Source organism: Cherax quadricarinatus, chromosome 27 (assembly GCF_038502225.1).
Source record: "Cherax quadricarinatus isolate ZL_2023a chromosome 27, ASM3850222v1, whole genome shotgun sequence".
NCBI classification, from domain to species: domain Eukaryota; kingdom Metazoa; phylum Arthropoda; class Malacostraca; order Decapoda; family Parastacidae; genus Cherax; species Cherax quadricarinatus.
The window spans coordinates 15,506,278-15,532,132 of NC_091318.1; the positions used below are offsets into that span (position 1 = coordinate 15,506,278).

Consider the following 25,855-nt stretch of genomic DNA (forward strand, 5'->3'; position numbering starts at 1 on the left):
TCTCTCAATTACATCACATAAATGTTAAACCTAAAACCCAATCTAACTTTTTTATATTTTAAATACACTACCTAACAGAATACTCCATACGACTGAATGTACAACAATGCATGCAACCATATGACCTGTCTTTGTAATACTCATTTGTGCTTTATAGTTATCTGTTTACAATAATGTATTATCACTGATTTCATCATTGCTAAGTTAATTTTAAGCCAGCCCGTAATGCTATGCATAGTATAAGTGGCTTTGGCATGCTGCTCTTATCTGTATTTTTTTGTACCTCTGTATGTATGCTCAAATTGTTAATAAATAAATAAATAAATAAATAAATAAATAAATAAATAAATATATAAATAAATAAATATATATATATATATATATATATATATATATATATATATATATATATATATATATATATATATATATATATATATATATATATATATATATATATATATATATATGTCGTGCCGAATATGTAAAACTGGTCAATTAGCAAGAACTCATTTAAAATTAAGTCCTTTCTAAAATTTTCTCTTATACGTTTAAAGATATATTTTTTTCATTAATGTTAATGTAAAAAATTTTAATTTTGCTCCAAAAGAATCTTAGAAAACTTACCTAACCTCATTATAACAAGAACAATTTATTTTAGCCTAACCCAACTAAATATATTTTAGATTTGTTTACAGTAATTTTATACTAAACAAACACAGTGAAATATATTTTTTTCGTTATGTTCAGAATGATTTTGGGGAAATCATTGCATACACAAATTTGCACTTGTCCTATATGGCAAGATGAACGTTGCTATTTAAGCCAAGATCGCAAGTTCTGCCTATTCGGCACGACATATATATATATATATATTATATATATATATATATATATATATATATATATATATATATATATATTTTATAGTTATCCCCACACACTCACTCAACATTTCCCAAAATCTCTCTCTCTCCTCCACACTTCTCTCTTCTCCAGGTGCATACATGCTTACTATAACCCACTTTTCACATCCAACCCTTATTTTACACCACATAATCCTTGAATTTATACATTTATATTTCCTCTTTTCCTTCTATAACTTATCCTTCAACATTATTGCTAATACTCCTTTAGCTCTAACTCTATTTGAAAGCCCTGACCTAATCCCATTTATTTCTCTCCACTGAAACTCTCCCACCCCCTTCAGCTTTGTTTCACTTAAAGCCAGGACATTCAGCTTCTTCTCATTCATAACATCCACAATCATCTCTTTCTTATCACTCACACAACATCCACGCACATTCAAACATCCCACTTTGACGGTTTTCATCTTTTTCTTTTTTAGTAAGCTATATGGGAAAAGGGGTTACTAGGTGTGGGGTGGGAGCACTGGCAACTGCAGTGGAGGGAGCAGTTAGGACTTTAAACTAGGAATAGTTAGTGGTATGGGTTTTGGCAGGAAAACAGTGAAGTCCCAGTGTAGTAATATTACGAGTTCTAGGGGAACTAGTAATAATAAGAACGAGATAGATATTGAAAAGCCAGGGACCTTGGGTGATAAGGACAGTAATAGGTTTAGTAGAAAAATAGAAATGAGCAGGAAGGGTAAAGAGAAAGGAGAGTCTTTCAATGTTTATTATGCTAATTGCCGTAGTGCTAGGAATAAGATGGACGAGTTGAGATTAGTTGCTAGTGTAGGTAACATTGATGTATTTGCCTTAACTGAGACGTGGTTTAATTCAAAAAGTCGGGACATGCCTGCGGAATGTCATATTCAGGGTTTTAAATTGTTCCAAGAAGATAGAAGTATTGGGAGGGGGGGTGGGGTGGCATTGTATGTCCGAGATCGCTTGAACTGTTGCATAAAAACGGGTATTAAGTCTGAAGTAACACATACAGAGTCTGTTTGGATAGAATTTTCAGAGGGGCATGAAAAACTGATTTTAGGAGTGATATACCGTCCCCCTAACTTAGATAGGGACCAAGGGAAACTACTATGGGAGGAAATTGTTAAGGCCACAAGGCACGATAATGTAGTAATTCTAGGAGACTTTAACTTTAGTCATGTTGATTGGAATTTCTTGACTGGGAATTTAGAATCGTACGACTTCTTAGAAGTATTTCAGGATTGTTTTTTGAAGCAGTTTGTGACAGAACCTACAAGGGGAAATAACCTGCTTGACTTAGTTATGGCAAACAATGAATCCCTTGTTAATAATTTAGAAATTTCAGAGGAACTGGGTGCTAGCGACCACAAATCAATTACATTTAGCATTGAATGGAAGTACGATAGTAGCGATAACTCGGTAACAGTCCCAGATTTTCGCTTAGCAGATTACGATGGGCTTAGAGAACACTTATCATCTGTTGACTGGGGTAACGAAGAGAGCTATCAATATGACAGTTTTCTGAACACTATACATGCTGCTCAAAGAGCGTTTATCCCATATAAAGAAATTAGATCAAATAGAAATGACCCAAAATGGATGAATAATAGGCTCAAATATCTACTAGGGCATAAGAAAGGAATTTATAGGCGTATCAAAAGAGGTGAGGGTCATCTTATGAATCAGTATATTGACATTAAGAGGGACATTAAAAAGGGGATAAGAAAAGCTAAAAGGGACTATGAAATTAAAGTTGCTAGGGATTCTAAAACTAACCCAAAAAGTTTTTTCCAGGTCTATAGAACAAAAGTTAGAGATAAGATAGGTCCCCTTAAAAATAACTATGGGCACCTTACTGACAATGAGAATGAAATGTGCTTGATTTTAAATAATTATTTTCTCTCAGTTTTTACACAGGAAGACACTAACAATATTCCAGTAATTAATTTTTACAGTGGGCTAGAAGAAGATAAATTATGTAACATCACAGTCACTAGTGAGATGGTTGTGAGGCAGATAGACAGACTGAAGCAAAATAAGTCGCCGGGTCCTGATGAGGTTTTTTCAAGAGTTCTTAAGGAATGCAAAATGGAACTCTGTGAACCATTAACTAATATTTTTAATTTATCTCTTCAAACAGGTGTAGTGTCTGATATGTGGAAGATGGCTAATGTAACTCCTATTTTTAAAACGGGACAAGTCGTTACCGTCAAATTACCGCCCAATAAGCCTGACCTCAATTGTAGGCAAATTACTAGAGTCAATTATAGCTGAGATTATAAGAAGCCATCTCGATAAGCATAGCTTGATTAATGATACTCAGCATGGATTCACAAGAGGCCGGTCTTGTCTAACTAATTTATTAACTTTCTTCAGTAAAGCTTTTGAGGCTGTTGACCACAATAAAGAATTTGATATTATTTACTTAGATTTTAGTAAGGCTTTTGATAGAGTTCCGCACCATAGACTGTTAAAGAAAGTGGCAGCTCATGGCATTGGGGGAAAAGTGCTCTCGTGGATCGAGTCATGGCTCACTGACAGGAAGCAGAGAGTGTCCATAAATGGGGTTAAATCCGAGTGGGGATCTGTAACAAGTGGCGTTCCACAGGGATCAGTCTTGGGCCCGTTGTTGTTTATAATATATATCAATGATCTTGATGAGGGAATTACTAGTGATATGAGCAAATTCGCCGATGACACAAAGATAGGTAGGATAATTGATTCAAACGTAGATGTTAGGGAACTTCAGGAGGATTTAAACAAACTCTATTCTTGGTCAGAAAAGTGGCAGATGCAGTTCAATGTAGATAAATGCAAGGTTCTGAAGCTTGGGAGTGCCCATAACCCTAGTACTTATAAATTAAATGATGTAGAACTTAGCCATACAGATTGCGAAAAGGACTTGGGGGTTATGGTGAGCAGCAACCTTAAACCAAGACAGCAATGCCTAAGCGTACGTAATAAGGCAAATAGATTACTGGGATTTATATCAAGAAGTGTAAGCAACAGAAGTCCAGAGGTCATACTGCAGCTTTATACATCATTAGTAAGGCCTCACCTTGATTATGCAGCTCAGTTCTGGTCTCCGTATTACAAAATGGACATAAATTCGTTAGAAAACATTCAGCGTAGGATGACTAAATTAATACATAGCATCAGAAATCTTCCTTATGAAGAAAGATTGAAGACTCTTAAGTTACATTCACTTGTTAGACGAAGAATGAGGGGAGACCTGATCGAAGTGTATAAGTGGAAGATAGGTATTAATAAAGGGGATATTAATAAGGTCTTGAGGATGTCTCTCCAAGAGAGAACGCGCAGTAATGGATTTAAATTAGATAAGTTTAGATTTAGAAAGGACATAGGAAAGTATTGGTTTGGAAATAGGGTAGTTGATGAGTGGAACAGTCTACCTAGTTGGGTTATTGAGGCTGGGACTTTGGGTAGTTTCAAATCTAGGTTGGATAAGTACATGAGTGGGAGGGGTTGGATTTGAGTGGGACTTTCACATCAGAGCTTATTTCTTGGGTGGCATTGAAAATTGGGTTGGGCAAATGTTTTGTTAGTGGGATGAATTGTAAAGGACCTGCCTAGTATGGGCCAGCAGGCCTCCTGCAGTGTTCCTCCTTTCTTATGTTCTTATGTTGTAGACCATTGTTCCCGGCATTTTAGTTGACTTTTACAACATGCATGGCTTATGGAGAAAAGATGCTTATTCCACTTTCCCATGGATGTGAAAGGAAAAGCAATAAGAACAAGAACTATTAAGATAAAATCAAAGAAAACTCAGATGAGTGTGTATACAATAAACGTGTACATGTATGTGTAGTATGACCTAAGTGTAAGTTGAAGCAGCAAGATGTACCTGAAATCTTGCATGTTTATGAGACAGAAAAAAGATGCCAGCAATCCTACCATCATGTAAAACAAATACAGGCTTTCTTTTTACACTCACTTGGTAGGATGGTAGTACCTCCCCAAATGGTTGCTGTCTACCAACCTACTACCTATAAAAGTACATATGTAATTATTTCTTGTGCAAATTGTTATTCTGCTAATTATAAAGATAATTAATATATTTATTTAGGCCATGCAGCATTCTAAGGCTTGTTTCACACCTGACCAAATGCAAACAAAGACAGGTGGAGTTTTCAGGTTAAGTTAACTAACCAAACATAACTAAATGCTACCTAACGTAACCAAACTAATTTCTGTTAATATTTCCCAAAATAAAAATTTGCAAAAATGCTTAGTACATGCTTATTCCATGATGTACATTGGTTGTACATACCATATTTAAGTGTAAATTAATGTAAAGAGTTCTGCCAAGTAGCTATTGGAACACTGATCCTATATCACACAAGGACTTATGCTGGATAGCTACTGCATTTTCTAACAAGTATGTTCTGGCATTTGCTTACCTGTCATTTTAGGCCACTTGTCTGCATCTATTACAAAGGTTTATACCTGTCTAAGAAGATGGTAGCTCCAATTCCATGAATCACACTCCCTCCTTCTTTACCATCTTAAGGTATCTTGTTTAATTCGTGTTAGGCGCTAAACCCATGTGAGTCACTCAGTGCAAGACGTGGAAGTGGCTTAATCCTCCGGACAAGTACATTTACTTTCGTCTCTCTTGCTGGAGTTCACTGGTTTGTACCTACAGCATTGACTAGTACCTTCTTTAACCCTTTGACTGTAGCAAGCCCCTTTCTGAAACTGTCATTCTATGTCGAAAAAAAAAAAAAATCTTCTTATGAAATGATAGAGAATCTTTTCCGATGTTAATGATACCAAAAGTACGAAATTTGATCGAAAACTCACGGAATTACGCTCCCGCAAAGTTTGCGATCTCGGCGATATAGTATACGTGTCGGCAATTTCACCGAATTTGAGCCCTATTTTCGGCCAATTCCATTGTTCTAGTCGACCAAACTCACAGCTATTTCTTCAGAACTCCATTTTTTCTATCAATTGAGTACAAGAAACCGCCCATTTACCGATTTCAACTACCCAATAAAGTAGTCAGAAATTGGCAATTTGGCCAATTTCACGCAAATTAAAAAATATGCCAATTTCAAAATAGGGTCCAGAATAAACAATGCAGACATTCTGGGCACTAAAATAACATATCCTCTGTTCATCAGTCACATCTCCAGGCCCCTCTTATACAGTGGACCCCCGGTTCGCAATATTAATCCGTTCCTGAGAGCTCATCGTAAACCAAAATTATTGGAAAGCGAATCAATTTTCCCCATAAGAAATAATGGAAATCAAATTAATCCATGCAAGACACCCAAAAGTATGAAAAAAAAAACAACTTTTACCACATGAAATATTAAGTTTAATGCAATAATTACAATAACAACAATAACAACAGAATAATAACAATAGAATAATTGACACTTACCTTTAATGAAGATCTGGTGATGATTGATGGGATGGGAGTAGGGGAGTGTGTTGAACCTATTGTTTAAAAGGGGGATCCCCATCCATTAGGACTTGAGGTAGCAAGTCCTTTTCCGGGGTTACTTCCCTTCTTCTTTTAATGCCACTAAGACCAGCTTGAGTCAATGGACTTCTGTCGCATAACATATCTGTCCATAGAGGCCTGTACCTCTCGCTCCTTTATGACTTTCCTAAAGTGGTTCACAACATTGTCAGTGTAATAGTCACTAGCACGCCCTAACACAGCTATCTGTGTTAGGGCGATTTTCATCCATAAAGGTTTGCAGTTCAACCCACTGTGCACACATATCCTTAATTTTTGAAGTAGGCACAATGGATTCCACAACTGGCATAGGCTTCTCAGGGTTAGCCCCAAACCCTTCAAAATCTTTCTTAATTTCCATACTAATTCTCACCCTTTTTACCACAGGGTTGGCACTAGAAGCTTTCTTAGGGCCCATGGTGACTTATTTTGTAGAAACAAGCACCAAAAACAGTGATAATATGGGTAATATGGAATGTACCGAATGTATCCTTAGATGCGCGCACACTGGCTGGCTTGTAAACACTGGCACACACGGGGCAGTTCAGGCCACACGTGGACACGTCTCGTACGAATCGTATTGCATACCGGGTTTTGTAACGGGAACCGAGGCAAATTTTTTGCGATATAATGCATCGGATACCGGATTTATCAGATACCGATAGCATCGCGAACCGGGGGTCCACTGTATTACTCTTGCTTTCTATTTTGATTTTTTATTCACACAAAAAAATAGAAGATTTACTGTTATGCAGACTACTGCATTATTGTAAAAATGGTATAAATAATATCAGTGCACCAGTGAAAGAATATTAGACTCCCCATTTGACATGTATTAGACGTGTGGTGTGATTTGCTTACTCTTGAACATTGGTAAAAATCGAACATTTCTGCTACTTTGAGCTCAATTTCAAGGTCTTTTCATCGTGAAACTAATCAAAATCATCTCTATTTCTGTAATATGTTTTCCATTCTATTAAATGAGACCAAGAAAACGAGAAAACAATCATAAATACTATACGAAAATACACCTCAAAGTCAGCATTTTAATCCAAAAACACGGTCAGTTTTTTTTTTCTCATTATGCACTGCGTGCTGCAGGATTTTTTTATACAGTGCACACTGACCACACAGACCCATTGTCTCACATGTGGGCCTACCAGCTTTCTCCTGCTTGATTTGAAGCCGCTAGAATTATTGAGCATATAGTATACGTCCGAAACACTGGCTCGTAAGACAAATATATACAACCGAAACAGTCAAAGGGTTAAGGGAAACTGAATGACAACTATACATCTACATTTAAAAAAAATTACAAAATACTTAAGATACACTATTAGGTGAAATCACCGAATTTCCAAGTGAGACGTCAACCAAGGACCCCATGGAAACAAGTCACTGATATCTTTGGGTTATCCCAGGTAATTTACATTTGTTACTATGCAAGAAAATTGTAATCATACAAAACTGTGTAAAAATGTCCCTTAATAAACTTAACAAATTACCCTGGCTTAGACACAGTGACTTAGTTTATTTATTTATTTATTTACAGTACGTATTTATTTTATGTCTTTGCAAACAATACATTGAGATTTTGTATTTACAATAATGGGTTGCAATGCAAAGAGAGCCTCTATTATGCCTAGGCATTATTAGTAAATATAAGTTATCCAGCAATGCAATTTAATTCAGCTTATTACTTGGCAATTACTAAACTTTATTTAAGCACAATTACCATACATAATTTAACATGTGTAAATTACCTAGTATAACCCCTCCAAAACAATCAAAGTGACTTATTTCCACTGGTATCCTTGTAATATCTTAATATTTAACCCTTAAACGGTCCAAACGTATATACATGTATATGTTCTCTCACGTAGCGCCCCGAATTTTTTGAGAAAAAAAAAAATTTTAATAGGAAAAAAGAGCATATGGTACCCAGGCGTCCCAAATTTTTTTTTCATATGACACACAGTAAGTGCGCACACCCATACTCTCATATCTAGGCAACTCAGGCTTATTGTGCCAATGTTGAATGAATGACAAAGGAAACGTATATATACGTTTGGACCATTTAAGCGTTAAATACAGTGGAACCTCATTTTTTGGCCACTGCATTTATCGGCTGATTTGTATTTAGGTTAGGCCGATTTTTCGGCGGAAATTTTGCTCTTGCATTTCAGACGATGCCTCGTATATCGACCATATTAGACGAGTCAGCCCAGGACACACTGCGTAGGCGAGTCAGTTTCCCTTTGTTGGCAAATGAGCACATACTCTGAGCATTCATCCAACCATTTCCTTAAAATTAATTGTTTCTGGTGGTTTTTTTATTAAGTGTGACTGTGAAATAAGTCACCATGGGATGTATGGCAAAAACAAATCAACAATCACTTCTATCCTGGCAAAGAAAGAGCAACTGAAGGAAGCTGATGTGGTTTGTTTATTAAGTTTTTTTTTTTTTAACAAGTCGGCCATCACCAACCGAGGCAGGGTGACCCAAAAATAGAAAACTCCCCAAAAAGAAAATACTTTCACCATCATTCAACACTTTCACCTCACTCACACATAATCACTGTTTTTGCAGAGGTGCTCGGAACACAACAGCTTAGAAGCATATACATATAAAGATACACAACATATCCTTCCAAATTGCCAATATCCCGAACCCCTCCTTTAGAGTGCAGGCATTGTACAGTACTTCCCATTTCTAGGACTCAAGTCCGGCTATATAAAAATAACCGGTTTCCCTGAATCCCTTCACTAAATGTTACCCTGCTCACACTCCAACAGATCGTCAGGTCCCAAATACCATTCTTCTCCATTCACTCCTATCTAACGTGCTCACGCACGCTTACTGGAAGTCCAGGCCCCTCGCCCACAAAACCTCCTTTACCCCCTCCCTCCAACCTTTTCGAGGACGACCCCTACCCCACCTTCCTTTCCCTACAGATTTATAAGCTCTCTATGTCATTCTACTTTGATCCATTCTCTCTAAATGACCATACCACCTCAACAACCCCTCTTCAGCCCTCTGACTAATACTTTTATTAACTCCACACCTTCTCCTAATTTCCACACTCCGAATTTTCTGCATAATATTTACACCACACATTGCCCTTAGACAGGACATCTCCACTGCCTCCAGCTGCCTCCTCGCTGCTGCATTCACAACCCACGCTTTACACCCATATAAGTGTGTTGGTACTACTATACTTTCATACAATCCCTTCTTTGCCTCCATAGATAACGTTTTTTTTTGCCTCCAAATATACCTCAATGTACCACTCACCTTTTTTCCCTCATCAATTCTATGATTAACCTCATCCTTCATAAATCCATCCGCCGACATGTCAACTCCCAAGTATCTGAAAACATTCACTTCTTCCATACTCCTCCTCTCCAATTTGATATCCAATTTTTCTTTATCTAAATCATTTGATACCCTCATCACCTTATTCTTTTCTATGTTCACTTTCAACTTTCTACCTTTACACACACTCCCAAACTCATCCACTAACCTTTGCAATTTTTCTTTAGAATCTCCCATGAGCACAGTATCATCAGTAAAAAGCAACTGTGTCAATTCCCATTTTGTATTTGATTTCCCATAATTTAATCCCACCCCTCTCCCAAACACCCGAGCATTTACTTCTTTTACAACCCCATCTATAAATATATTAAACAACCATGTTGACATTACACATCCCTGTCTAAGACCTACTTTTACTGGGTAGTAGTCTCCCTCTCTCCTACACACCCTAACTTGAGCCTCACTATCCTCATAAAAACTCTTTACAGCATTTAGTAACTTGCCACCATGGACAGGGAATGTAGCAGGCAGGCAGGGAGTGTAGCAAGCAGGCAGGGAGTGTAGCAGGCAGGCAGGCAGGAAGTGTAGCAGGCAGGCAGGCAAGGAGTGTAACAGGGAGGCAGGCAAGGAGTGTAACAGGGAGGCAGGGAGTGTAACAGGCAGGCAGGGAGTGTAGCAGGCAGGCAGGGAGTGTAGCAGGCAGGCAGGGAGTGTAGCAGGCAGGCAGGCAGGGAGTGTAGCAGGCAGGCAGGCAGGGAGTGTAGCAGGCAGGCAGGGAGTGTAGCAGGCAGGCAGGGAGTGTAGCAGGCAGGCAGGGAGTGTAGCAGGCAGGCAGGGAATGTAGCAGGCAGGCAGGCAGGGAGTGTAGCAGGCAGGCAGGGAGTGTAGCAGGCAGGCAGGGAGTGTAGCAGGCAGGCAGGGAGTGTAGCAGGCAGGCAGGGAGTGTAGCAGGCAGGCAGGGAGTGTAGCAGGCAGGCAGGGAGTGTAATAGGCATGCAAGGTGTAGCAGGCAGACAGGGAGTGTAGCAGGGAAACAAGGAGTGGGGAAGGGAGGCAGGGAGTGTAACAGGCATGTAGGGAGTGTAGCAGGCAGGGAGGGAAGTAACCCCAGAGAGAGCTTTGATACCTGAAGTCCTTATGGAGGGGGATTCCCCTTCCAAACAATAATCAGTCCTCCCTTTCTCCGTAAGGAATAAGCCAACAAGTCTTCAATAACGGTTGCCACAGTGAAAATGTCATATTAGTTGCACTTGTGTCCTTTTACTTTACATATTGTCGGTAAGTCTACCAACTTTATTACAAAGGTATGTTACAGTGATTTAAATGTTTATTTCTTTTATTTAGTTCTCATTGTTTTGTGTATGTAAAACTATAATTAATCTTTAAAAAGTTTATTTTTTGTGAATATTTTTGGGTGTCTGGAACAGATTAATTGTATTTACAGTAATTCTTATGGGAAACACTGCTTCGAATTTAGGCCGTTTCGAATTTATGCCGACCTTCTGGAACGGATTACAGCCGACAAACGAGGTTCCACTGTATTTTGGAGGACTAGTCTAGCGACTTTCTTGATATGATTCAGGATAGTTTTTTAAAACAGGTTGTGACAGAAATAATTAGAGAAAATAACCTGCTTAACTTGGTTCTTGCCAACAATTAATCACTAATCAATAATCCTGAGATTAATGATGAGCTTCGGGAAAGTGATCACAAATACCTCAATTTCAATATATCATTGAATTACCTTAATAACTACAGTCAAGTAACTGTCTCTGATTTCCGCTTGTCCAATTTCATAGGACTGAAAACTTACCTGGGTGGGTTAAACTGGTGTGACCTGATTATGGGTCAGGTAGGTGGTGACAGATGCTGATATGCCATTTTTGAAAGCATAGTTCTAGCTGCTCAGACTACTAATGTTCCAAATAGGGAAATTAGGTCAAACAAAAATGACCCTAAATGGATAAACAATAGATTAAAGCATCTCAGAGGTCAAAACAGAGGTATTTACTGGCAAATCAAAAGGGGAGATAGGCAGTTAAGAAAATACATTCAACAAAAGACATAAAAAGTGAAATAAGAAAAACAAGAGAATGAGGTTAAATCTGCAAGGGATTCAAAGATTAACCCAAAAGGTTTCTTTCAGGCGGCATATAGAAGTAAGATTAGGGACAAGATAGGCCTGCTCAAAAGCTACTTGGGTCAGCTCACTGACAGTGATAAAGAAATGTGTAGATCTTTGAAACTTATTTCCTCAGTTTTTATGCAGGAAGATACTAGTGAAGTTCCAGAAATAATAAATTATACAGAATAGGACGAAAATAAGTTATGCACAACCAAAGTCACTAGTAGATGGCTCAGTGGCCTGGTGGCTAAAGCTCTCACTTCACATACGGAGGGCCCGGGTTCGATTCCCTGCGGGTGGAAACATTTCGACGCGTTTCCTGACACCTGTTGTCCTGTTCACCTAGCAGCAAATAGGTACCTGGGTGTTAGTCGACTGATGTGGGTCGCATCCTGGGGAACAAGACTGAGGACCCCAATGGAAATAAGTTAGACAGTCCTTGATGATGCACTGATTTTCTTGGGCTATCCTGGGTGGCTAACCCTTCAGGGTTAAAAATACCAACGAAATCTTATCTTTAGTGTCATGGTTCTCAGACAAATAGATAAATTAAAACCTAACAAACCCCCAGGCCCTGATGAACTATTCGCAAGGGTTTTAACGGAATGTAAAGAGGAATTTAGCAAACCTTTGGTTAGTCTTTTAACATATCACTACAAATTGGCATAGTGCTACCACACTCAGCTTGCACACTGAGGTCAGAGGGTTAAACCCCAGTACAGCTGTAAAACATTAGGACGTTTCTATAAGACACCTGCCGTCCCTGTTCACCCATCAGTAAAATGGGTACCTGGGTGTTAGGCGACTGATGTGGGTTGCATCCTGGAACAAAATTGACCTAATTTGCCCAAAATGCTCTGCATAACATGCAGCTTTCTATGAAGTAATACGTCACTGATGTCAGTTATGCCTGTATACTTTGTACATGTAGAAAAAAGATATATTATTATTATTATAAATGTGATACCTATCTATAAAGTAGGAGGCAGGTCCTTAGCTTCAAACTATAGGCCAATAAGCCTAACCTCCACTGTGGGAAAATTGATGGAATCAATAACTGCCGAGGCTATGTGAAGCCACCCTGAAAGACAGACAAACTGACTAATGAATCTCAGTATGGTTCTACAAAGGGGCATTCCTGCCTTACAAATTTACTATTTTCACTAAGCTATTTGAGGATGCAGATCATGGTAATGTATATGATTGTGTGTATATGGACTTCAGTAAGGCTTCTGATGCAGTTCCACACTGGAGGTTATTGAGAAAAGTAGAAGCTCACGGAATAGGAGGAGGAATTTTTTCTTGGACAGAGGTGTGGTTGACAGATAGGCAACAGAGAGTTTGCATAAATGAGGAGAAATCAGTGGGAACATGTCACAAGTGGTGTTCCATAGGGGTCAATGTTGGTCACTTTGTTGCTCACAATTTATATAAACAACATAGATGAGGGAATAAATAGCTACATAAGCAAGTTTGCCAGCGACACCAATATGGACTGTCAAATTAATTCTGAAAGTTAGACATGTGCTACATCTGGGTATCTTTATTGTAGATGTTTTGCCATCCAGTGGCTTCATCAATACAGATTATAGGACATTACTTGAAGACAATTGGTGTGAAGAGCACCGGTGCTCTTCACACCAACTCCAAGGCTGAGGGACTGATTACCTCATCTTTTGTATTTAGTTCTACTGTCTTCAAGTCACATCTTAGAATCTGTATTGATAAAGCCACTGGATAGCAAAACGTCTACAATAAAGATACCCAAATGTAGCACGTGTCTAACTTTCATCTTGTTGGTATTGTACACCATTCATGGTTTAGAAAGACACGTAAGCAAACACTATGACATATTTATTAGAAAACGTTTCGGTCCTGGGACCTTGATCACTTCTAACATACAGAGGTAGAAAGGCATTATATATATAGGCGGAGAGCGAGGTGTGACGCACGTGACCTGAGGAATGTCATAAGAGCATAAGAATGGAGGAACACTGTAGAAGGCCTACTGGCCCATGCAAGGCAGGTCCTTATCAAAACAACCTCTGCCTATGATGAGGAGGTAGACGTTGAAATCATGTGACTCCTGTGTTGTTGGGTTGGTGGTGCTTAAGTATCATGTATGCCAATGTTTTTGAAATTTTGTAGTTTCCAGTGTTGCGTTCTATAGTATCGGTGACGGCGATTAGTGAGGCTTCTAGGCACCGTCGGCATCTGAGGTCTGGTTCAGTGAGAACGAGTTGTGCCTCATTCCAGTTCATCAAATGTCCCGTGGAGTCTCTGTGGAGGACACAGGCGTACCTTACATCGTCTCTGTTAGAGGCATTTCGATGCTCATTCAAGCGGACTGCAAGATCTCTGCCTGTCTCGCCTACATATTTCTTGGGACAGAACCCACAGGGGATAGTGTAGACGCCTGCTGTAGAAGTTAGAGGTGTGGGGCTGCGTTTCGTAGTGAGGTCTTTGATAGATGATGTTACTCATAGCAAGTTTACACTTGAACTCGAAAATGATGGCAAACTTCCTTTCCTCGACGTTCTACTGTGCAGATCTCCCGACAGTGACAAACTTCTCTTCAAAGTGTATAGAAAACCTACCAACAAGGACGATCTTATACACTTTTATTCACACCAAGACACCCGCACTAAGAGAGGAGTCCTCATTGGCTTCTTCTTGAGAGCTCTTCGCATCTCCAGCCCTTGTTTTCTAGAAGAAGAATACACTTACATAACACAAGCCTTTACACGTCTTCAGTTCCCATCTTTCTTCATCCGAGATTGCAGACTTAAGGCACAAGCTATTCTCAACAAACCGCCCATGGAATCGCCCCCTAAGCAGTTCATAGTACTCCCATGTGGTGATGTTGCCACGAATACTCGCCGGGCACTTGCTATGAGTAACATCAACGTTTCCACCATAAACACATCATCTATCAAAGACCTCACTACGAAACGCAGCCCCACACCTCTAACTTCTACAGCAGGCGTCTACACTATCCCCTGTGGGTTCTGTCCCAAGAAATATGTAGGCGAGACAGGCAGAGATCTTGCAGTCCGCTTGAATGAGCATCGAAATGCCTCTAACAGAGACGATGTAAGGTACGCCTGTCCTCCACAGAGACTCCACGGGACATTTGATGAACTGGAATGAGGCACAACTCGTTCTCACCGAACCAGACCTCAGACGCCAACGGTGCCTAGAAGCCTCACTAATCGCCGTCACCGACACTATAGAACGCAACACTGGAAACTACAAAATTTCAAAAACATTGGCATACATGATACTTAAGCACCACCAACCCAACAACACAGGAGTCACATGATTTCAACATCTACCTCTTCATCATAGGCAGAGGTTGTTTTGATAAGGACCTGCCTCGCATGGGCCAGTAGGCCTTCTACAGTGTTCCTCCATTCTTATGTTCTTATGACATTCCTCAGGTCACGTGCGTCACGCCTCGCTCTCCGCCTATATATATAATGCCTTTCTACCTCTGTATGTTAGAAGTGATCAAGGTCCCAGGACCAAAACGTTTTCTAATAAATATGTCATAGTGCTTGCTTACGTGTCTTTCTAAACCAACTTGTCGGTATTTATTACCAAGGTTTATACCACACCATTCATGTACAAATTAATTCTGATAAGAACACTAGATCGCTGCATGAAAACTTGAATAGACTGATACAGTGGCCGAAGAAGTGGCAGATGCAGTTTAATACAGACAATGCAAAGTTCTAAGTGTTGGAAAGAAAAATAACCATGACACTTACAAACTAAATAATGTAGATAATAATATCATTGAGTGCAAAAAAAAAAAAATTAGCAGTAATCTAGTTAGCATTAATCTAAAACAAAGACAACAGTGCATAAGTGTTTGCAATAAAGTGAATAGAATTCTTGGCTGCATATCAAAAGTATAAATAACAGGAGCCCTCAGGTTATTCTTTGTCTTGTTGGGTTTATCAGGGCCATTGACAGCTTCTCCTCTATATATTGTTGGTTAGACTTAGCTTATACTGCAAAGATCTGGTCACCATATTACAGAATGAATATAAATGCGCTGGGAAACATACAAAGAAGGATGACAAAGTTGATCCCATATATCAGAAATCTTTCCAACAAAGATAGGGCATTGAATCTGCTCTCTCTCTCTCTCTCTCTCTCTCTAGTAAGACAAAATTAAGGGGATATGATCGAGGGGTATAAATGGAAAACAGGAATAAAGAGGCTGACAATAACGTGCTAGAAGTATCTAAACCAAAACAGGACTTGCAGCAATGGTTTCAACTATAACAAATTTTGATTTAGAATATAGGAAAACATTGGTTTGCTAACAGAATTCTGGAACAAACTCCCGAGTAGCGTTACTGAAGCTAAAATGTGTAGTTTAAAAAAATAGGTTAGACAAACACACGAGTGTGAGGGGAAGGGGTGAGTTAGACCTGGTTGGTAGGTAAGACACAGAGGCAACTGTTGCCTTTGTCTTATCTACCAACCTGTCGGTACTGTATACCATTTTGATATTCACGAGTTAGACCTGACTAGCATGGGCCAGTAGGCCTGCTGAAGTGGTCCTTTATATTCTAAAAACATCAGGAGTTTTTGATCATCGAGTGATTTGAAATGTCTGATAATCATTGGCATCCAAAAACTTAGTGTGATAGTTTTCAATGCTGGTAAAATACAATCTGATCTGACCTGCTTTAGTATTTAAAATATCTGAAAAAAAAAAACTTAATCCATATACATAATGATACATACAGTGAAAACAGTAGATATATCAAGATTTCTTAGGACGCAGTTTACACCATCTCTACAGAATAAAGCAGCAGTTAATTAAGAAAGTATCCACAAACACCATATTCAGTTTACAGCAGTATGAAGGACACTGACAGCTGCAGCAGCAGCAACACTCACACACCCCGTGAACACAACCAGCGCACAACTACAAGGTCACCACCTTTGTCTGGCGCACTAACGTATGGTGACGACCATGTAAGGCGCATTAACGTATGATAACGACCGTGTAAGACGCATTAACATATGATGACGACTGTGTAAGGCGCATTAACATATGATGACGACCGTGTAAGGCGCATTAACATAAGGTGACGACTATTGTCTGGTGCAGTAACGTAAGGTGACGACCATTGTCTGGCGCATTAAAAAAAAAAAGTGACAAACTGATCTTTCACACCGATCCACTGATTTAAATAACTATAAACCTATATCAAACCTACCCTTTCTATCTAAAATCTTCGAAAAAATAATTAACAAGCAAGTTTACTCCTACTTTGTATCCCACAATATACTTAACCACTGCCAGTTTGGATTTAGGTCAAACAAAAGTACAAATAATGCATTTACACACATGCTTGAACTTCTATATACGGCACTGGAAAAAAAAAAAAGAATATTCCACTGGACCTCTTCACAGACGTATGGAAAGCATTTAATGCAGTTGACCCCGATCTCTTGCACCTAAAACTTGAACATTACGGGGTCAGAGGACACTCACTCGATTACCTAAAATCATATTTTAGCAATAGACACCAGTATGAATTCACAAATGGTGTTGCCTCCACCACACAACCTGTTCTTGTTGGAGTCCCCCAGGGACTCCAACAATGACCTCCCTAAGCATTTGTTCTTGTTGGAGTCCCACAGGGAAGCATTCTTGGCCCACTTCTCTTTCTCATTTACATCAATGACCTACCAAACGCATCTAATCTTAAACCAATTTTATCTGCAGATGACACAACTTGTCTTTTTTACCCAAACTCAACCATAATAACAGACAGTAAATGCTGAACTGCTAACAATATCTACTTGGATGATTACCAACAAACTTACTCTCAATACAGACAAAACCTACTTAATGCTTTTTGGAAACAGAGCTTCAAATGTACAGCTAAACACATTGATAAATGGTTCATCTATTTCGAGACAGGCAGAGGGCAAATTTCTTGGTCTCCACCTTGACTGCAGTCTCAAATTTTAGACACACATACATCAAATTTCCAAGAAAGTCTCCAAAGATATGGTACTATGTACCCCAATCAGCTCTTCTAGCTTTGTACCACTCTCTCATTTACCCTTACCTCACCTATGGTATTTGTACATGGGGCTCAACCACAGCAAATCACCTTAAACCTTTAATAACCCAGCAAAAGCCTGCAGTGTGGCTGATTACTAACTCCTGCATTAGACAACACACTCCACCTCTTTTCAAGAGTCTTAACTTGCTAAATATACAAAACATTCACACTTGTTATTGTGCCTACTACATACACAGAACACTATACTCTAATGTAAACCCTCCTCTCAAACTCCTTGATAACTATAACAGAACACACAACCATAATACGAGACACATCATTCTTCGATATCCCTCGTGTTCATCTCTCCCTATGCAAAAATGCTATGCACGTAATGCTTCAAATGATGTAGTGGAAGTTTTAGCAGTAAAGATCGAGAACCAAAACCTAGTCAATGTGGTAGCCTACAAGCCTCCGGATGCAACGTCCCAACAATTCCAGGAACAGCTGTTGAAAATTGACCACTGTCTGGAAAATCTTCCAGCTCCTGCCCCCAACATCTTGCTCCTGGGAGATTTTAACTTGAGGCACCTAAAATGGAGGAATATAGCAAATAATGTTGTTGCAGTGATAACACCAGGGGGCAGCTCAGACGAGAACTCACACACACACGAGCTTATAAATCTCTGCACAAAATTCAACTTAAACCAGCAAATAATAGAGCCTACTAGACTGGAGAATACACTGGACCTCATCTTCACTAACAATGATGATCTGATACGAAATGTCACCATATCAAAAACAATATACTCGGATCACAACATAATTGAGGTTCAGACATGTATGTGCGGAGCCCCAGACCAACAAAATGAGATCAGTCATGAGGGAGCCTTCACCAAATTCAACTTCAATAACAAGAACATAAAGTGGGACCAAGTAAACCAAGTCCTTAATGATATAAGCTGGGAAGATAGACTAAGCAACACAAACCCCAACTTATGCCTAGAACAGATTAACTCGGTGGCACTCGATGTATGCTCAAGTCTTATTCCTCTAAGAAAATGGAGCAAATGTAAAATAGAAAGAGACAGGCGCTCCCTTTACAGGCGACAGAAAAGAATAACAGAGCGGCTAAAAGAGGCCAATATATTTGAAATGTGTAGGGAGACACTGGTCAGAGACATAGCAAACATAGAACTAAAGCTAAAGGAATCTTATAGGAGTCAGGAATCGTGGGAAGAACTAAAAGCCATAAATGAAATCGAAAGAAACCTAAAGTATTTCTTTTCTTATGCCAAATCAAAGTCGAGAACAACATCCAGTATTGGGCCCCAACTTAAACAAGATGGGTCCTACACAGATGACAGCAAGGAAATGAGTGAGCTACTCAAGTCCCAATATGACTCAGTTTTTAGCAAGCCGCTAACCAGACTGAGACTCAAAGATCTAAATGAATTTTTTATGAGAGCCACAGAATTTGGTAAACACAAGCCTATCTGATGTTATCCTGACGCCAAATGACTTCGAACAGGCGATAAATGACATGCCCATGCACTCTGCCCCAGGGCCAGACTCATGAAACTCCGTGTTCATTAAGAACTGCAAGAAGCCCCTATCACGTGCTTTTACCATCCTATGGAGAGGGAGCATGGACACTGGGGTCATCCCACAGTTACTAAAAACAACAGACATAGCCCCACTCCACAAAGGGGGCAGTAAAGCAATAGCAAAGAACTACAGACCGATAGCACTAACATCCCACATCACAAAAATCTTTGAAAGGGTCCTAAGAAGCAATATTGCCACCAATCTAGATACCCATCACTTACACAACCCAGGGCAGCATGGGTTTAGAGTAGGTCGCTCCTGTCTGTCCCAACTACTGGATCACTACGACAAGGTCCTAGATGCACTAGAAGACAAAAAGAATGCAGATGTAATATATACAGACTTCACAAAAGCCTTCGACAAGTGTGACCAGGGCGAAATAGCGCACAAAATGCGTGCTAAAGGAATAACAGGAAAAGTTGGATGATGGATCTATAATTTCCTCACAAACAGAACACAAAGAGTAGTAGTCAACAGAGTAAAGTCTGAGGCGGCTACTGTGAAAAGCTCCGTTCCGCAAGGCACAGTACTCGCTCCCATCTTGTTTCTCATCCTCATATCTGACATAGACAAGGATGTCAGCCACAGCACCGTGTCTTCCTTTGCAGATGACACTCGAATCTGCGTGACAGTGTCTTCCATTGCAGACACTGCAAGGCTCCAGGCGGACATCAACCAAATCTTTCAATGGGCTGCAGAAAACAATATGAAGTTCAACGATGAGAAATTTCAATTACTCCGATATGGAAAACGTGAGGAAATTAAAACTTCATCAGAGTACAAAACAAATTCCAGCCACAAAATAGAGCGAAAAACCAACGTCAAAGACCTGGGAGTGATCATGTTGGAAGATCTCACCTTCAAGGACCATAACATTGTATCAATCGCATTTGCTAGAAAAATGACAGGATGGATAATGAGAACCTTCAAAACTAGGGATGCCAAGCCCATGATGACACTCTTCAGGTCGCTTGTTCTATCTAGGCTGGAATATTGCTGCACACTAACAGCATCTTTCAAGGCAGGTGAAATTGCTGACCTAGAAAATGTACAGAGAACCTTCATGGCACTCATAACAGAGATGAAACATCTCAATTACTGGGAGCGCTTGAAAGTTCCTGAACCTGTACTCCCTGGAACGCAGGCGGGAGAGATACATGATTATGTACACCTGGAAAATCCTAGAGGGACTAGTACTGAACTTGCACACGAAAATCACTCACTACGAAAGCAAAAGACTCGGCAACATCCCCCCAGTGAAAAGCAGGGGTATCACTAGCACGTTAAGAGACAACACAATAAGTGTCATGGGCCCAAGACTGTTCAACTGCCTCCCAGCATACATAAGGGGGATTACCAATAGACCCCTGGCTGTCTTCAACCAGGCACTGGACAAGCACCTAAAGTCGGTACCTGACCAGCCGGGCTGTGGCTCGTACGTTGGATTGCGTGCAGCCAGCAGTAACAGCCTGGTTGATCAGGCTCTGATCCACCATGAGGCCTGGTCATAGACCGGGCCACAGGGGCGTTGACCCCCGGAACTCTCTCCAGGTAAACTCCAGGTAAAAGTACAAGGCCCGAAGATCTGGAATTCATTGCCAGAACACACTAAAGGACCACTGTCTGCAAATCAGTTTAAAGCCCTAATAAGAGATCACCTCATCACCCATAATTAACCAGATAAACCATACCTAATCACTACCAGTTCTCAAAAACTACTCATATTGTGTTGATGAATGTTCAACCGCGTACTACTTCGAAATTAGGATGTCTGTTTTTTCAGTGTTTTAAATAGCAGTAGATTGTAATACAGTACTTCATAATGTAAACTGTTCCATTGTAATACCAAATTTCATTGTTTTAAATAGTACTAAACTGTAATACATTATATTGTAAATGTAAATTGTTTTAAATTGTTACATTGTAACATTGTAATCTTTATTAACTAATTCAATAGTATAATAAGTCTCTACTAGACTTATCAAAACCATGTAGCATTACCTGATAGAATATTCAGTTCTACTGTACTCACTGTAACTCATCTAATGACCATATGAACTATGTATTATTGCCTTACTAATCTTAAGTTAATCTTTAAGTTTGCCTGAAATGCTCTGCATACAACGGGGCTTTTGGCATGTACACCCAACTATTATATACCTCTGTACAACCATGTAATTTGTCAAAATAAATATCTTAATCTTAATCTTCGTCTTAATGCTTCTAAACTACTTAAACCTGTTCTTTTTTGCAGATGACATGACTTATATCTTCTCTTATCCAAACCAAACCATACTTAGAAACACTGTAAATGATGAGCTACAAAAAATATCCACTTGGATGACGACCAACAAACTTACTCTCAATATAGATAAAAGTCATAAAACCTACTTCATACAATTGGAAACAGAGCCACAAATATTCAGCTAAACATATCGATAAATGGTTCCCCCATTTCAAGACACACTGACAGAAAATTTCTATGGCTCTATATTGACAACTGTCTTAAATTTCAGACCCACATACAGCATATCTCAATAAAAAAATCTCCAAAACAGTAGGCATCCTAAGATACAGTACTACGTACCCTAAACGGCACTTCTTGTTCTTTACCACTCTCTCGTTTACCCTTACCTCACCTATGGTATTTGTGCATGGGGTTCAACCATAGCAAATCACCTTAAACCTTTAATTATCCAACAGAAAGCTGCTGTGAGATTGATTACAAACCCCTGCACCAGGCAACACACTCCACCACTATTTAAGAGCTTGAACCTGCTTAAATACAAAATACCCAACCATCTTAAATACAAAATACCCAATCATCTTAAATACAAAATACCCAATCATATTATTGTGCCTACTACATACACAGAACATTATTCTTCAACATTAACCCTACTTGAGAACTACAACAGTATGCACTTGCATAACACAAGACAAACTCTGATATCCCTCGTGTCCATCTCTCCTTAAGCACACAAATCTACAAAGGTTCTTAAGATGAGGAAGGAGATTGGTATTTCTAGTATCAGTGATAGGATTGTTGAGATTAGCACTGTACTCGGTATTAGAATGCTAAGAAATGAACCAGACACTGTCACAATGAATCTTACTAAGTGTCTAGAAGTAAATACACACAGATCTAAATGGATTGTGAAAACGTGCAATTCCATTAAGTTTTATAACCTGCATGAACTGTATCACTGTAGGCAACAAGAGCATTTCACCCCTCCATGGAAGATGTGTTCATTTAATATCACATACCTGCAAGTCCCTCCCAAGAAGCTCATTGCTAGTAATTCCTTCCTTAAATCACTTGTTAAAGCAACTGCTCAAGAAGAAATTTCTCGCCTAGCTGGTAGTAATAAGTTATCACAAGTTATATACACTGATAGAGCTAAACAGGAGTCTTCTGGCAGGGCTGCATCTGCTCTTGTTGTCACCTCCCTAGTTAAGAACGATAATAAATTTGTTGAGTTAAGCATAAGAATTAGCAACTGGGCATCTACACTGCAAACTGAATTGTTTGCAATCCTAATGGCGCTAAAGTTAACCTTTGACACTGAGCTTGACTCTACCATCATTACTGATTCTATGTCATCAGTGAAGGCTCTTGACTCATATAATGACTCCAACAACATGCTCATTGGAGAAGTCAGGTATAGATACTCAAAAATCCGGGACAAAGGGATTAATGTACAATTGCTATGGATCCCATCACACATTGGATTACTCCTTCATGATAAAGTTGATATGTTAGCCAAGAAGAGTACCCAGAAGGAGAATGTAGAATATAACTTTGATATATTTGTGTCTAGCATTAGGAATAATATTAGGAGAGAAGTAAATAATGAAAATGATTGTTATAGGAATGCAGTTAGAAGCCTGAGTAGATCTATAATCCACTATGATAACATGAATGTAAATAAGTATGTTTATGGAGCAACGTGCAGTGTGAACAGACTGACTGATGTTGTAGTGGCCAGGCTTAGGCTTGGTTACAAGTACTTCTGGCAGTTTGGGAGACACACAGATGATCAAACTAAATGTAAATTATGTGATCAGGCATTTGGTCACTGTCTTGAACACTGTGTGCCTAATTGTCCACTTATTGAGGAATACAGAGACAGACAATATAATAACCTATGTGACATGTCAAAATCTCTTATTAATGAAAATAAGATACCAGATATACTAAGCAAATTTCTTAAATCTGCTTGTAACAGATAAGTGAACTGTAGATATGTAGATATAAACTCATATGTACACCTGTTAACCCTTTTGGGGCCTAGTTCCTAGGCCTTTTGTGTATCCATATGATCTTGCGCTACCGTCCACAGGATGGATATGGGGTGCACAATAAACTAGCCACTTCGGTGGCAAAATCTAATCTAATCCTAAGCACACATGCTATGCATATAAAGGGCCCTCAGATCTGGCATTCATTGCCTGAACATACAAAAGGACCCCTGCTGCCTGCACACCAGTACATGGCTCTGCTTAGAAATCACCTCATCTCTCAAAACTAGCCACACTAACACTATATATTATCGCCACCATCAACTCAAAAATTTCCACTTTAAAACTAAAATGGTCTCAGTCTCATTATGTAAAATGTGCCAAAATATAATACTGTTACTTGTTAATCAATTACCTATTAATTCAATTACTACTAAACCACTACTACCTCTGTTGAAATATAAAAAACAATGTTCAATTCGAACCAACTACAGTGGACCCCCGCTTTACGATCACCTCCCAATGCGACCAATTATGTAAGTGTATTTATGTAAGTGCGTTTGTACGTGTATGTTTGGGGGTCTGAAATGGACTAATCTAATTCACAATATTCCTTATGGGAACAAATTCGTTCAGTACTGGCACCTGAACATACTTCTGGAATGAAATAATATCGTAAACCGGGGGTCCACTGTACTTAGTATTAAGTAGTCTGTTAAGCATTAACTTTAGTCTGCCTGAAATGCCCCGGCATGATAGTGGCTTCCTCTCTACTTAGCAAATCAAAATTGTAATTACACATTGCAAACTATGCAAAGAAATAAAATCCTTAATCCTTAATTCATGCTCATACACTTCCTGTCTCCACATTTTCTACACCCCAAAAATTTATATTGTATGCTATTGTCCCTCCATTTTGACATTGCTGTTTACAATTATCAGACTTTCGTTTACTTAATAAGATCAGTGCACCTTATTATATTGCAATAAGAGTTGGTATAATTTTATAACGTGCGTGTCATAATAATACAGTGGACCCCCGCATAACGATTACCTCCGAATGCGACCAATTATGTAAGTGTATTTATGTAAGTGCGTTTGTACGTGTATGTTTGGGGGTCTGAAATGGACTAATCTACTTCACAATATTCCTTATGGGAATAAATTCGGTCAGTACTGGCACCTGAACATACTTATGGAGTGAAAAAATATCGTTAACCGGGGGTCCACTGTAGTTGGATGGGCAAGATAAAACATCATGAAACAGTGGAATGAGAAGCAATAGCACAGTAACGATGTAGTATAAGTCAGTCAATAAATTTAAAATTTAGATGCAAGATTCAAGACGAGAATGTATGGCGCAATTAATAAGAAGACTTCAAAGAATTATTTTATTGTACTATTTAGCCATATTGTTTTACTTTTATATGAATTCATAAAGTACATGTTACAATTTTTAACTCCAAAGTTTTTCCATATTTTTGACCCTTTGATTTTCAAAAGTCCTGTGTACAAGTTCAAATGAACACGAGGATTATCAAAGATGTATTTATTTCTCGTTTGATGCTTGTGGTCCAGGCAATGTCTTATGTCAGCATCAGCATAATACAGCAGTTAGTTACTAGTTGTCAAAGGCACTTGTTGACAGACACTTGGCCTGTGTGGGGAAGGTACTCACCTAATTGTGGTTGCAGGGGTCGATTTATAGCTCTTGGGCCCACCTCTTCACTGGTCGCTACTAGGTCACTCTTCCTGCTCCATGAGCTTTATCATACCTCTTCTTAAAGCTATGTATGGATCATGCCTCCACTAAATCACTTCCCAGACTATTCCACTTCCTGACAACTTTGTGACTGAAGAAATACTTCCTAACATCCTTGTGATTCATCTGAGTCTTTAACTTCCAACTGTGACCCCATGTTGCTGTGTCCCATCTCTGGAACGTCCTGCCTCTGTCCACCTTGTAGATTCCTCTCAGTATTTTACCTGGAGTTTACCTGGAGAGAGTTCCGGGGGTCAACGCCCCCGCGGCCCGGTCTGAGACCAGGCCTCCTGGTGGATCAGAGCCTGATCAACCAGGCTGTTGCTGCTGGCTGCACGCAAACCAACATACGAGCCACAGCCCGGCTGATCCGGAACTGACTT

At 39.3% G+C, this 25,855-nt stretch overlaps 1 protein-coding gene across 2 annotated transcripts in view; it reads right to left on the reverse strand.

Moving 5' to 3' along the window:
- The window catches only part of ZC3H3 (Zinc finger CCCH domain-containing protein 3), a 76,243-nt gene extending 59,466 nt beyond the window's left edge, over positions 1-16,777 (reverse strand). The window contains exon 1 of one of the 2 annotated variants that reach the window (XM_053780049.2): positions 16,695-16,777. The gene's annotated coding sequence lies outside the window, so the exon portion shown is untranslated. Of the gene's footprint in view, positions 1-16,583 lie in introns of both variants that reach the window. The other variant, XM_053780048.2, reaches the window with a different exon arrangement.
- Positions 16,778-25,855: the final 9,078 nt, after the last annotated feature.